General features: G+C 43.4%; 1 protein-coding gene across 9 annotated transcripts in view; it reads left to right on the top strand.

Annotated features, from left to right (window-relative positions):
* Positions 1 to 14,339, top strand: part of PKHD1 (PKHD1 ciliary IPT domain containing fibrocystin/polyductin) — a 277,474-nt gene that overhangs the window by 103,539 nt on the left and 159,596 nt on the right. The gene's annotated exons all lie outside the window — the stretch shown is intronic.

The following is a 14,339-nucleotide window of genomic DNA, read 5'->3' as shown; positions in this document are numbered from 1 at the left end:
CAGTTCACAGGAGCCGAGCAAGGTCAGGCGAGGTCGGTTGTTGGAGGGGAGTCGGTGAACAGATGCTTTTCTGAGTCAGGAGGGATCAGCAGAGGCTGGGCAAGGCGCTCCTGGCAGTGGCAAGGGAGGTGGGCTGCACTACTCCTGAAAGCCACGTCAGATGCTCTTGACCACTTTGTCGAGACACAGCGAGGCTAAATTATTTAGTGCTTGCAGAAAGCTTTAATAATTTCAGTAAGCTGGCTTTGCAGGAGGGCAGCGCGTTTCTATGCCGTTTGCTGGAGGGGCTCTGTGAAGAGGTGCTGTTAGATCATCTGGGCTGAACTGACTGTCCGTTCCTGGCCATTGAGTTTCACACAGTTATCCCAGCCTTGAGTTCAGTAACTCACGTTAGATTAAAGCATGCCTTCCAGAAAGGCTTGGTCTTTGAGGACATCAAGGGAAACGGAAGCCAGCATTTTCTGAAGAAGCTTGTTCCAGGGGATTAATTTGGTTAATCATCCATTTATTTTTTTCTTTTAAGAAAAGTATTAAAATGCCTGATTTGAATTTGCCTGATAACAGCTTTTCTCTTTTGCATTCGCTATCTTCTCCTGCCATTTTAAAGTATCCTTCCATTCTCAGTTTGACCCTTGCAAGCCAGGATTTTGACCTTAAATTCTCAGAGCTTTTTAACAAGAACCTTGTCCTCTTCGTGCTGCTATGATGGCCAGCAATGTAGGAAAAACTGGTAGAATCTCCGTGCAGCTGTGCCTCCTGTGCTGCTTCTTGCTTCCCTTCTGATCCTGTATCATTACTAGCTTGTTGACCCACCCTCCACCCTCACAGGCAACCCATGGAATTACAGAGGCAAGCAGGGCAGAAGTACTTTTTACAGTGCCACCTTGGCAATATGAGGGAGGGAAGTAAACCCAAGCGTCCGTGTCAGTACCCTCAAGGCATTTCGCGCTGGTATTTCGGTTATACATATATTCGGTTATATATATATTATATACGGTTTATTCAGTGCCAAAATTCCCAGTGATTCTTCACTCTGGAGGAAACCAAAAAAGGTCTGCAACCCAGGTATTGCCTGGATGGAGATATGTGGAGCCAAAGGTGGCTTGGCCCATTAGTAGAAACAGCTCTTGGTTTCAATTTCTAATCAATCCTTATTCAAGAATTCTTATCAATTTCTTGTTCAAGAAATCCAGACCAGCTACGAAGTCACTTTTACGCTCCGTACTACATACAGTCCCAGTGTGGACTGTTGGATGCAATTAAGGTTCATTCAAACCATGTAATCCGCAACTTAGCATTGAAGCAGTAGAAGCCTGCTAGAAAACGAGGCCAAAAGGAGTGTGTTCTTTTGCTAGGTTCATATTGCTTACATGAAACAGAAATATGCCGTTCTGTCTCCAATTTAGTACCAGTCTGGCCTGTGGTATAGAACAAATTGTTGAGCATGACATCGTCTTTCATATACATATATATGTGACATGCGGCAATATATGTTTGTGAGGTATTTATACACACATATGTATGTTATCGCAGATCAAAATCATTAAATAAGCAGGCTTGCAAATTCTTAGCTGTCTTGGTGAAGACAGGACTGAGCGCATTTTAATTTCTTTCCTCTTTCTGACTGGGAAGTTTGGGGGATGCTCTGCAGCCATGGTTGAGTTCAGATTGTTTAGTAAGCGCTGTCAATTCCTCACTTTGATATGTTAATATGACTAAGGGTTTCCCACAATTCCCTCGTGAGTGGCAGTCCTTTGCTCCGGTGGTTGTAGCAGACTGGGAAATTTCACTGTTGCCTTTGGCTTTAGCCAACTCCCCTGCCAGTCAGAGCGTGCCACCCATAAACTGCCTGTCAATCACACGTCAGTTTTAAAGGGGGTTTCAGTCAGCCAGGGCAACTCGACTTTTTGACAATGTAATTATGGCCCTTGCATCCGCAGTAGGGGCCTGAGCAGGGCTGAGAGAATTTTATTGATTGTTCAGAAGGGAAATTTATCACTGTCTCCAGCTCCATTCGCGCTTTATTCCCTGAGAAACTCTCCTGACAAGCTTCGGGAGAGAAGTTTAGCATGGTGGCCTTGGCTGTTCTTGCGCCTTTGTCCTTCCCAGGGAAACTGGACCAGAGACATCGGTGAATGCTGAGCAGAGGGCAGGGACTGGGTGCAGAGGCAGCGTAAGTGGAGACTCTGCATCCATAGCTGAGGACACCTACTTTTGTGACAGCCTGATTTCATGGTCCCAACATTCTTATTACCATGGATGGAAAAATTTTAAAGGCCTTTTCCATTCTGTTCCATTTATAGCAGTCCTGTGTAGATGAGGTCATTATTACATTGTGTCACTCTTGAAACAGATTGTGACTCTTCCAAAAGAAAGCCAGTGCTTTTGCTGTGTGTTTAGCTGAAACTTTGTCAGTGCCAACACTGTGCTGACATGGGGTGTGAACATATAAGCCTGTTCCCTGCATTTTGACTAATAACGTATACCTGTCCAACTAGATGGAAGAGGTTTAATAACAGGTTTAATAATTCAGGTTTAATAACACGCTACATTCACTTTGTCCAGATGGTGAAAGCTGTGTGGTAAAGAAAAAAACCAATGTCCAGAGAGTTTTGGTTTAATACCGTACCTATTTTATTATCAGCATAATTGAAACAGAAATGTCAGCGGTCATTTCAGTCCCCCATGGATGTCCATGCAACTTGGATAGTCCTGCTGCAAAGAGTGCCCCTGCACTCGCAAAGGATGTTGACAGTGGAAGATCACAGAATCCCAGACTGGTGGGGGCTGGAAGGGACCTCTGGAGATCATCTCCTCCAAACCCCTGCTTGAGCAGGCACCCCCAGAGCAGGGGCACAGGCGGGGGGTGAATGTCTCCAGGGAAGGGACCCCACAGCCTCTCTGGGCAGCCTGTGCCCCTGCTCTGGCACCCGCACAGGGAAGGGGCTTGTCCTCATGTTCAGGTGGAGCTTCCCGTGTTCCAGCTTGTGCCCGTGGCCCCTTGGCCTGGCGTTGGGCACCACTGAAAAGAGCCCGGCCCCATCCCCCTGACACCCACCCTTCAGATATTTATAGGCACTGATGAGATCCCCCCTCAGCCTTCTCTTCTCCAGGCTGAACAGACCCAGGTCTCTCAGCCTTTCCTCACAAGGGAGATGCTCCAGCCCCTGATCCCCTTGGCAGCTCCCCCCTGGCCTTGCTCCAGCAGTTCCCTGCCCTTCTTGCACTGGGGGGCCCAGAACTGGCCGCAGCCCCGCAGCTGTGGCCTCACTGGGGCAGAGCAGAGGGGGAGGAATGACATTATAGAGGCAATGCCTCACTTCTAATATCCCAGAATTCCCTGCAACCAATACAATCTTATACATTGTCAGTATTGGCTCAGGAAAAACAGTAATTTTTATCAGTTGAACTAATTATTAATTTTAATCACTTTTAATCAATAATAAAACAGAAAAATATTTGTGAGCTGTGCACTGTGCTTTACAGAGCCTGTGCATTCCTCAAGAGATCAAACATTTAATCAAATGCTTCTTGCTTTTCCTCCATTAAGCAGTTATGTATCTGTGCTGAGTTTGAGATTAAGAGATCATAGACAACATGAGAGAATTTGTTCTGCTTTACTCACATATTAAAAATGAAAGCTTCCCAGGGGAAAAACAAAAATAATAAAAAAATATTCCATACCAGGGGGATTCAAGATAGGGTGAAGAGATCTGCTAGAGATAAGATGTGCTTTTTTACCTTACTGAAATGTTCATCCATTCAATACATGTAATTTCCCACTAACTGCAGCCATTGGTTTGTGCACCTCTTACACGGTGAGTTCAGATCCTTTTTCCCTTTCTGGGGTCACTTCCATAGGCTGGTTTTCCTTAGATGCTAGTTATTCTGTGTGGTGGTTGCAGGAGGCTCTTTGCCTTCTGTGACAGCTTTTTTCCTTTCAAGACCTTGACTTTAACATGATGCATTAAAGCAGATGGCTCTTGAACAGAAGGCTAAGCTGCCTTGAATCCCCTTGCGTTCACTGGGGGTAAGAAACTGCACTTAGGCACTTCCCATGGAGTAACTAATGTACAATGACTTGTTCCTTCACTTTCTTATTCACAAGTATAAGATGACCATTAGATTTTAAAGACCTAGCAGATGGGGGATAAAAAAAAATGGAGAGCTGGATTCGGGGAAAGCTGTTGTGACTTTCATAGCTCGCCGTTCTTTCTAACAGAAATGCATTCATTATCTTTGGTTTAAACTTAAATCAGTTGCTTTGTATTTGGGTGCTGATCTTAATGAGGAAAACGTGATGTAAAGGGGACTGAGAGGTGGATGCTAATGCATGCATTATATATATATATACTATAGCTAATATACTAGCTCATCTTTCTTGACAGGGCAGACTACAAATATGGAGGCTTTTGTGGGGGGAAATAGTCACTTCTTTTAAACCTTTGAATATAACATTGAAATACCTTTTCCAATTCTGGCCTCAACTACCACCGGAGATTGGCTGGATGAAGAGAAGCAACCAACAACAAAATCTGGGTGAATTTCCACCCCAGAGGGCAGAAAGCCTGCAAAGTTTTGTGAGCTAAGGAGCTTGGACCCAGCTCCGGATTTCCACAGGCCTGCAGGCTGTGCCAGGCAGGGACCATCCGTTTGGACTCATTTTCGCTTTTCCCGCGTGTCTAATTCTCTTTCATCACGTGCTGGGGATGTAGCGAAGTGATCTTCGCATTTAGACGGTCGTGCCGCCCCACGTACCCGCTCCTGCGGGCAGACATTTCCCGTCTCGTTCGGCAGCGGCGTGGGAGATTAACTGGCAGTAATGCAAAATGTTAACAGCTGTGTGCAGCTCGCGACGGGACCGCGCATCAGTTGGAGGCCGCATTCGAAGCTGTTTGTTCCTGGTGTCCGTTTAAAGAGGTTTTGCTCCGTGGCACCTTTGGTTGTGAACTATTTTCAGGATCGGAGTGTGGGTTTTTGTGTCAGGCTTGCTGGTTTGTGCAAAGGCATTGAAGGAGCTGGGAAAATCTTTCCCTTTCCTTTCTGGATGATGTAACTTGACAAAGTGACTGGATAACCTCTGATTAAAGCAAATGTTTGGAAATTGTTCCCTGTACTTCTGCAGTGTAATGCAGCAGGAAAGAGCAACAATGAGAGTTTCCATAGACCTGTTTGGTCTCATAGCCCTTCCCATCCTCAGTAGGACACTCCTTGCTTTCTTGAGGGTGCCATTCAAAAATAGTAAGGTGGAAATGCTTTAAGGTGAAAATTGTTGTTTCATAAAAGGGAGACATTCAGCAGGACTAGGTCATTTTCAAGGATATCTCCTACTGGAGAAAATCAAAATGATTCACTTTGTCCTCTTGTTCAAATGATGTCAGGTTTTTTTTTTCCCCACTGGGAGAAAGAAAAGGTGTTTAATTCTATTATTTTTCTTTCACCTGGGCTTTCATAGTATTATTTTTAATGTTATATCTGTTTCATATCAACTTTTCTACACTAGTGAAATGCAATATTTTTACAGAATGAAAATCAGAACCTATAACCCCCCTAAGTAACATTAATATAAAGAGAAAAAAAGTTTAATGGTTCCAAAATATGTGTTTTTTTGGTGGAATTTTTATCCTGTGGAAGATGCTGAAGGCTTGGCTTCATTTGAATTTGGAGTGAAATCACATCTGGGTATCCATAGACTTATATTTCATCCTCCAGAACTGACTTGTAACAGGGAAACATTCCCACTATTTTACCTGAGAGGAGGAAGAAACCAGAGAGGTGCTGAAGCTGTGTCTGCACTGGGCCTTGGATGAGTGGGTGACCAAACAGGTTAAAAGCTGATGTTAAAAAGCTGACCCGTGGCTCATCTCTGTGCAGTCACAGTGCTCAGAGAGAAAATATCTGCTCGAAAATGATGCATGTCCTCATATTGCAGTGGCAACCTCAGCCCAAAGCAGCACCCCAATCCCCTGCCCTGGTGGAATGCAGCATCAGAGCCAAGCACAGGATAGTGCCACAAGAAGATGGCACATGATGGCTTTGTGGTAGGGACCTACTAAGGTTCACGTGAGGGGAACACGGAGGCCCAAATTTCCTGCCTCAGTCTGTCCATTGCTTGCACAAAGCTTGTGCCTGATCCTGGCCTTGGTCCCACACAATGGGGACCTCACATGAGCTATGGGTTGAGCTCATGCTCAAATCCAGTCTAAAATACCCAGGGTGATCCTGAGCATCCAGCATGGAGGCTGCTGCAGGCTGCCTGTGCAGCAGTCAAAAAGCTGATAAACTCCTGGGTGTCCCAAGGGTTAATGAGCAGCTATAAATTAGAAAGGACCTCTTATTTTACTTTGGGGCATGAATGAAAAGCTTTCTGCACTGGCTGTGTTGGGAAGTAGCAGAAAAGCTGTCTGCATCTCCCCAGGAGCTGCCCACACACGGCAGTTTGTCCTGCAGGACTGTATGGGGGTGGAGAGACATCTCCCACTTTCAGAGCAGAGACATCCCTGCCTTTCAAAGATGCATAGCAGGAAAAAACTAGGCTCCTCTCATTGCAAAACAAGCTAGAAATGTTGTGCAAATGCTTAGGGAATACACCTGGGACTGGAATTAACAGAGAGCAAAAGTAAGCTGGAAACCTTCAAGTCCAGAGGGCTGAGGGCTCATGGTTCAGGCAGGTGGTTTTAAACACATATGAAAAGGTAGGGAAGCAGCTCTCATTCTTCCTTTCCTAATTCCTTACACTCTATGGCCAGTGACTGGATTAGTCACTGCAAAAGCTGAGGTAGCTGGGTCATTTTTTAAAAAAATTCTTCATAAAATCCAAGTCTGTGAAAGAATTTCTCCAGGTCCTTAATTAAGGGTCTGGGACTTTAAGGTCCATTTGACCTTAGCAAGCTGTAGCAGCGCAGCAGTGTGCTATCCTGACTGGGGAGGCTTTCTGGAAAAGATTTTCTATTCTTTTTCACTTAAGGAACTTTATACTTCTCTTTTTGTTTTGTTTCGTTTTATTCACTGAAGCAGCAGCAGCAAAAAGTCACTGTCCTCGATCTGAAAAGATATTAAAAAAAATTTTTCTCTTTTCTGAATCCGTTTCCAATGGACGTATTGCCACTTATCATTTTGACAATTGGAAATTTTAGGAATGATCAAGCTAAGTCTGAGTAGGCAGGGCAATTTGGGTAGGGAAAAGGGAATATTAAAGGATTATGACGGTGGAGAGGAAGCAGGATTCCTTAGGCAGTCTGACACCTGAAATGCCTCAGTAAATTGTTTTGTGTTTTATTACCGGAGACTTTTGTACTGGTGGTGAGGTTTTCTTTCTATTTTTTTTAATCATAGATATAATCCATTGAATTACATTTTTAACTCTGTCTCTTGCAAAATGCTTTTCTTTTTTTGGGAACGTAAATTACTGGTTTCTTTTCACTTTGTTCATGGGAGTTGAAAGATCTTATTCTCATTTACACTAAAGATTTACAACATAGCTGCAACCGATTGACAGATTATCTGCAGTATAACTTGTATAGTCACCGTAAGTAGATTGTGTGTCTGAGCCCTGCAGTTCTTGTAAATTCCTTTTGTGGTATAAAGGGATCTCATTACCTCAACTTTAAAGCACCAATAAACTGTCAAAAGGTGTAAAAGTGCTTTATAGTTTGTCAGCACTACAAACAGTGTGTTCGTAGCTGCGTTAAGAGTGAAGAGGAGGTGCAGCGGGATCCTGGCCCTGTGTACTCAGAGCAGGGATCGAACTCTGCTGTCCCATGCCAGAGGAGGAAGATTGTTTAAAACATATAAACAACTTTGGGGAGAAACACCAACAGTCCCATGGCAGGCTTAGGGCTGGAACCAGTCCTCCTAAAACCCCTTTAAGGGGTCTAGTTTCTAGCCATGCTCCCGTGCATAATCCATGTTCTCCAGCTCTGCCTAACTCGGGATGTTCCTCACACCAGTTGCTGTTAGGCTTGATTAGGAGGTTCCCTGGGTATCTAAAATTAGGTGAAAACATGTACTCCAAAAAGTCTTAGTTTCAGGGTGAGGGCATCTGTTTTCCATCTAAGTAACATGTCATCTAGTCACTGAAATTCTTAGACCTGGAGCATTCCATGGGTTTAAGGTGGAATTCATCTAACTAAATAGAAATGTGTGGGCGGCAAGAGCTCCTTTCAGAGCAACCTGGTGGTTATGGAAATCATTAAGCAGTGAGATCTGGGGTTTCAAACACCTTGTGGTTGCCACTGGAATAAGAACACAAACATATCGTCTGTGGTTGCAGACTGTGAGAGGACAAATCAGACACAGAAGAGTGACTGTGCTGGATATGCTCCAGAGAAGAGCTGCTGTATCTTGAAGCAGCATGTTCTGGAAAGAAAAAAAGTTGAAAGATTATGGCCAGTAACTGAAAATGCTGGAAAAAATCAACAGCACCACAGGACAGACATGAAAGAAGCTGAGCTGTAGAGTGAGAAGACCTAAAGGCTTTCTCTAAAAGGCTTCTCACTGGATTTGTGTGTTGCAGATATGCAAGAAGCTGGTGATCACAAATGCTTTAGAAGAGGTGAGCACAAGTTTTGTTCAAATACAGACTGACCCCAAGACTGCCTGTGGGTTGGAAAGAGAGCAGAGGTGGAAACTGAGAAAGTCACGGGAGAAATTGAAGGTGCATTTGACCAGATGACTGAACATCAGTCTTGGAACACCACGCCCAAAGTACAGCTTGACTGGAAGAAAGAAGAGGTATCACTGGCCTTGGCTGACGCTGGAGAGGAGAATCAAGGAGTCCAAAGGAATGTTCTTCAGGAGGAAAAGAATAGAGAGAAAAAAGATAGATTGAGGGAAAGCTTGGAAGAAGGCAGACCATGAAGCGGGACCTATGCAGCAGAACCTGACAGAAAGACCTAGAAGCATAAAAAGAGACATGGAGGCTGAATTTCTGAATTAAAAAATTGAGAGCTTGGGCAAACAGGCTGAAAAAACTAGGCTGCCTAATGTTGCCTTCTCAAGCCACAAGCCTTCAAAAATTAACTGGACAACTGGTTGATCAGTCAGTTTTATCTGCCCATGCCCCATACACTCCTGAAGCTATGGGAGGAAGAGAGGTAGGAGTCTGGGAGATGTGGCATCAGACTGAGACACAGAAAGGAGGAAGGCAACAGGTTTGAAGGAACAACAGGAGAAAGGGCAAGGCTGTGAGATTTATGCATTAATTGGAATCATCCTCTGGGAAAGATTGGGACAGGTGAAGATCAGGAGCTATAAGAAGCTGAAGAGAAAGAAGCAGTGGATAAAAAGGAAGAGAATTGTGCAGGCAGAGGCTGCTGGAGGCTGAAAAAAGGCTGGAATTTAATGGGACATTCTTAGTTCAAAGGAGGGTTGTTGTCTGGAAAGTTATCCCCTGGAGAATGGGAGATAAGTAACACAAGGTAACTGCAGTATTAACAACTCAAGGTGTCCTGGCAAAGAGCTGGGGTGACTTAGGGGGATCTGACCACCTTTTTTGGTTTTGATCTGCTTCTTGGACCAAGGCAAACTAGCTGCTTTTCAGCTTTTGAATGACTCAGTTTCCCTTTTTCAGAAAATGGGACAAGACATTCATATAGATGCAATTCAGCCACCTGCCTCTGGAGCTAATATATGAACAGCGAGTAGTAATTGAAAATGCTAACAGGAGTCACAGAATCACAGAATGGCAGGGGTTGGAAGGGACCTCTGGAGATCATCAGATCGAAGGAGGTTATCCTCCCTGTCTACTCAGTCCTAGTGAGACCACTTTTGGAGTACTGTGTCCAGTTCTGGGCCCCCCAGTGCAAGAAGGACAGGGAACCGCTGGAGCAAGGCCAGCGGAGACATTCACCCCCCGCCTGGACGCGGCCCTGTGCCCCTGCTCTGGCTGTGCCTGCTCACGCAGGGGTGGGATGGGATGAGCTCCAGAGGGCCCTTCCAAGACCCACCAGCCTGGGATTCTGTGATCTGGAGAAGCCTTTCTCAGCTGAGATCAATAACACTGCCTTTTTTTTTTTCCCCTCTTCTCCTCTCTCTTCTTCTGCTCCCTAATGTTGGGAGTCTGCAGAAAAAGTGGATATGTGTTTAGGGTTTTAAACCAGAGGAGGGAATCAATGATCAGGAGAGGACAGGTCTGTGTGTCCCTTCAGGCTCAAGGAAACTTGTAGTTTTGTGGGATCAGCCACTAATCAGGGCAGCTGGATTTTCTAAGGCTCCTCGACCACTGAAGAACTTCTGAGTCACTTTGGGGCAATCCTCTTGCCTAAAGTAGGAGACATCTCTCCTGCACCTGTACTGGGACAGAAAAGCTCCTCCAGAAGGTGATTCAGAGTGTGTAGGCTCCTCAGGAGCCTATTTTCCCATTGACTATAGGACTTTTCTCCTAATTAATTAGCTTACAGCTGCCTCTCCCTACCCCATAGTAATTTTTTTTCCAAAACTCTCTATTTCAGTGTTTTCAGTTGTAACATCTTCTGCTTTCAAAGCTGTGTGATCAGAGATTTAAATTTTCAACACCCACCCAGGCAGCTGATATACACCTGGAAGAGGAAATAATATTAATGTCTCTTGTAATCAGAGGATTGCAAATAATGACCTAATTTATCTAAATGTATGACACAGTACAATCCACACTTTGCCTACTGTAGACAGACTTTTTTTGTAACCCTGGAGATAAGTAAGCTGAGTTGGCTGGATTTTGATGTGATTCTGAGACGTTTCTGTCAAGGTCAAATTTTCATCTCTGGTTGAACCACTTAGGACTAGATGAAATCATTTAGTGATATCATATAACATTCTACATAGCTTTATATTATATTTTGTGGTAGGGGCTGTAATAAATTCAATTTATGCTATTTTTCTTCTTCTCTACTTGACATGGAAAAGAGAATGGCATTGTACACATCAGATTTGCCTTGGTCTTAATAATTTTGCCAGGTCTATGTAAGACTGCATCTTCATGTCATGCTTCCAATAGGAAGCATAAACCAGGGTCCTGGTGCCAAGATGTTCCTTATGCTATGATTTGTGATTAATTCACTTTGGAATTTGCTTTCAAGTCCTTTGCATTTCTGGGCTGCCGTTTCACAACATGGTTCTGCTCTGCTCAGTATTTAAGGGTGATTCTGTCAAGTCATTTAGTAAAATGTTCAATTCTTATTTTGTCTGCAACAGCATTTCAAGTCTAAAGGCTTTGTCCTGTCCCTTTAACAGGAAGGCACTTCTACTTTAGATCTCAAGATGTGGGGTTTTTTTTTTCCAATCTGAGCTTAGTTAATTATTAAAAATGAGTTCAATAATTAAGGAGTTATACAGATTCATCTATTTTTCAGTACTTTTGAGTGTTTCTGCTTGCAGTACTTTTTGGGGGAAGAAATAATTTAAATATACTGCAGCTGTTGGTCTTTTAAACATTCTACTCTCAAACAAGTAATTTACTTACCTGTTGCACAGTCCCCATCACTGAAGGTTGTTTTATGAACCCTGCATGTTTCATCTGAAATAATAGATTTATTTTTCCAAGGGGAAAGAAGAACAAGGGCTTTGGGCCTCCAAAGGGCAGTCCTGCAGATAGACTGTAGAGGTAGGGGTCCTTGTTCCAGGTAACCCCCTTTAGGTACTCATGATCTTTATAGAGAACCCACTGGTTCTTTGAAGGAGAGAAGCTGGGAAATGAAGGTTGTCCCCCAGATGAAGATCATTCCCTCCTGAGTTGCTCATCAGCACATTTCACTTCCCCATTTAGAAGCTGGGTGTAGGAATACCCTACCCAACCAGCCTACCCTTGGTAGGTGAGCAGAGGCCTGGAAACTTCTTCAAGAAGCAGGAGCAAATTGATTTAGCTGTCTGCCAGATGTTTGGGGGTTCATTTACCTGAGTGTTACTATAAAGGACTGTTTCAGGCACCCTATACTATCCAAGGTATCTACGTGGGTATGGAAGACAGGACATGGGACATAACGTCAGACCAATGCCTTTCTGGAACAGCAGCTAGAGGCCAATCATACTTACAAAATGGCATGTTTAGGCACCTGAAACCCATCCACAGTCTCCAAACTAAGTTAAGTGGACTACAGACACCTCTGGTGAGAGTGAGTAAGGGGCTTGGTGGGTTTTGTGCTCTTTTTCAAGCTGTCTTCATTCAAACCAGTTGGATACTGAAGTAGGAGAACATGGGGTTGTATGTTTTCCTATAACTGGAACTATGTGAGATATAGGTTACAACATTATACTTAATTAAAAATAAAAAGTTAAATTTTAGGTCTGCCAGCTGTAAATTTGTCTTAGAAAGGAGGATGGGTGATCTTAAAAAGCAATGGATGGTGACTGCTTGAGGAACAATATGCCCTACATTTCTGTGTGGGTGTATGACAGGCTTCCATCAAAACCATAGAGCTAGGAATATGTTATATTTAAGGCATAGAACACTCAGTTATGGCCTCTCCTTGGTGAATTGACCAGAAAATTGTCACTGGCCAAATCCTGTGTGTCACTCATGCTGCTTAGGGTAGAGAAGAATCTAATCTGCAGGTGGTGTTGTACATGGGAATATAAATGGGAAGCAAGGAAAGAAGAATCTGCTAGAAATTTTTGTTTTTCTAATTAAAATAAACTAAAAATATTGGAAACTGGAAGTAGATCTTACACATACAAAGAAATACCCCACCTAAATCATCAAGAAAAAGGTAAAACAAACTGTGGAATGGGGAGAAGGAGTCAAAAAAGAAAAAGGAGAAAAAAAAAAAAGGCGGGGGATGTTTGGTTACCTTGAATACTCTTCTTTTAGAAGAAAAAATACTTGGGAAGGTAGTCCTTAAAATTTTTTGGTTTAGAGCTTGGAGGTGGAAAAAAGCCTGAAACAAACCTTTTCCATTAGAGCACATTTTGAATGCAGAACGGTGGTTTGCACCTTTTAATGACAAGAGTTGTTGCCCAGCAGTGTTCTTCTAATGGTTACTGTAGTATGTGTGTGACAGATGTACACAATGGGAGGTAGTTGTGTGTCTGGCCACAGATGCACTCAAACACGCACACGAACACATGCACACAAATCAGTACTATAAACAAAACGTCCAGAGCTGGAGAAAAATTGTATGCTGCTCAACATGCAGATGGCTGCTGTCAGTTGTTCGCTTTTATGCAAGTCCTAAAAATTCACGAGGTTCACACAATGAAAGAAGGTAAATGAATAAAGATGATGAGACTGCTGCTAGTAAAAGAATGAATGAAGGCTGATATCAAGAGGGTTTTTTTGAGCTGGCTAAAACTGTGTTGAGGATGAGGTCTCATGGGGAAAATCTTTGATGGCTGTGCTCATGAATGGTGCAAGGTGGGCTTTGGCTACCTCTGCATTAGAAAACAGTGTGGCCCAGTAAAAGCAGATCTGTAGAGTGAATGATGTAGGTGCTGAAGATGCAGGGTCCACACTATATGGTTTTTTGGAGCTAGTATAGAGTCATTCTAGTCTGGTTCCATTGGCATCTAAAGTATACTATACGTCCTACTGGATTACAGCATCTACATTGGTTTAATCTAAAGCAAATTCATTTGATACACTCCAAAATAGTTCCAAGATATGAACTGAGGCACATTAAATGATGTCTGGGACATTTGCTTAGCTTAGCTTAGCTGTCAGTTGAGAAATTTCAGTTCCAAATTAAGAAAAAAGATAAGATAATAAACTGGAAGTATCTCAGCTAGGTTTAGATGCCCATCAACTCATTGACACACTGAGCGGGTGCTCAAATATACTTCAAGATGACAGAGTATAGAGACTTGATTCTTCTTTAATTCTGCTGTGAATTAATTGACTTGGAGGTGCTACTCCTTATTTCTGTCTTCATTAAGGAAAGAACTGGGACACTAGAGTATACCCAACAAGAAAGTGAAACAGGAGATGGAGAGAGAGAAGCTTGCTTAAAATAATTTGAAAATGATTTATTGGATGCAACCTCTACCCTCAGTGATTTCTGGTGTTATTACTTTTCTATAGTACAACCAGGGAGGACAGTAACTTGCTGTGGGCTAAAGGTAAATTATGATCTATTGCAAAGGAAGGAAGGAAAAATACACTAAATGTGGGTGTGGGAAGCACATGCTCCCCCCTGATGGTGTTCAGTGTGTTGGATCTCACCGGATCAATCTGTTCCAAAACCTGCTAGGAAAAAAGAAATCTCAAGAGTTAAAGCAAACATCATGAAGTGAAGAAGGGAGGGTGAAAAGGCAAGATGTTTAATTGCTGGGGCTTGTTGCGCACAGACTTGGTAGTATGTCGACTGAAGAGAAGGAGGGGATTTGGGAATCTGCAGCTCCAGCCTTGCCGCTGCCTTCCAGTGGTGGCC

This window comes from Phalacrocorax carbo, chromosome 3 (assembly GCF_963921805.1).
Source record: "Phalacrocorax carbo chromosome 3, bPhaCar2.1, whole genome shotgun sequence".
NCBI lineage: Eukaryota > Metazoa > Chordata > Aves > Suliformes > Phalacrocoracidae > Phalacrocorax > Phalacrocorax carbo.
The sequence above is the reverse complement of the archived record's forward strand: the minus strand, read 5'-3'. Positions and strand labels throughout refer to the sequence as shown.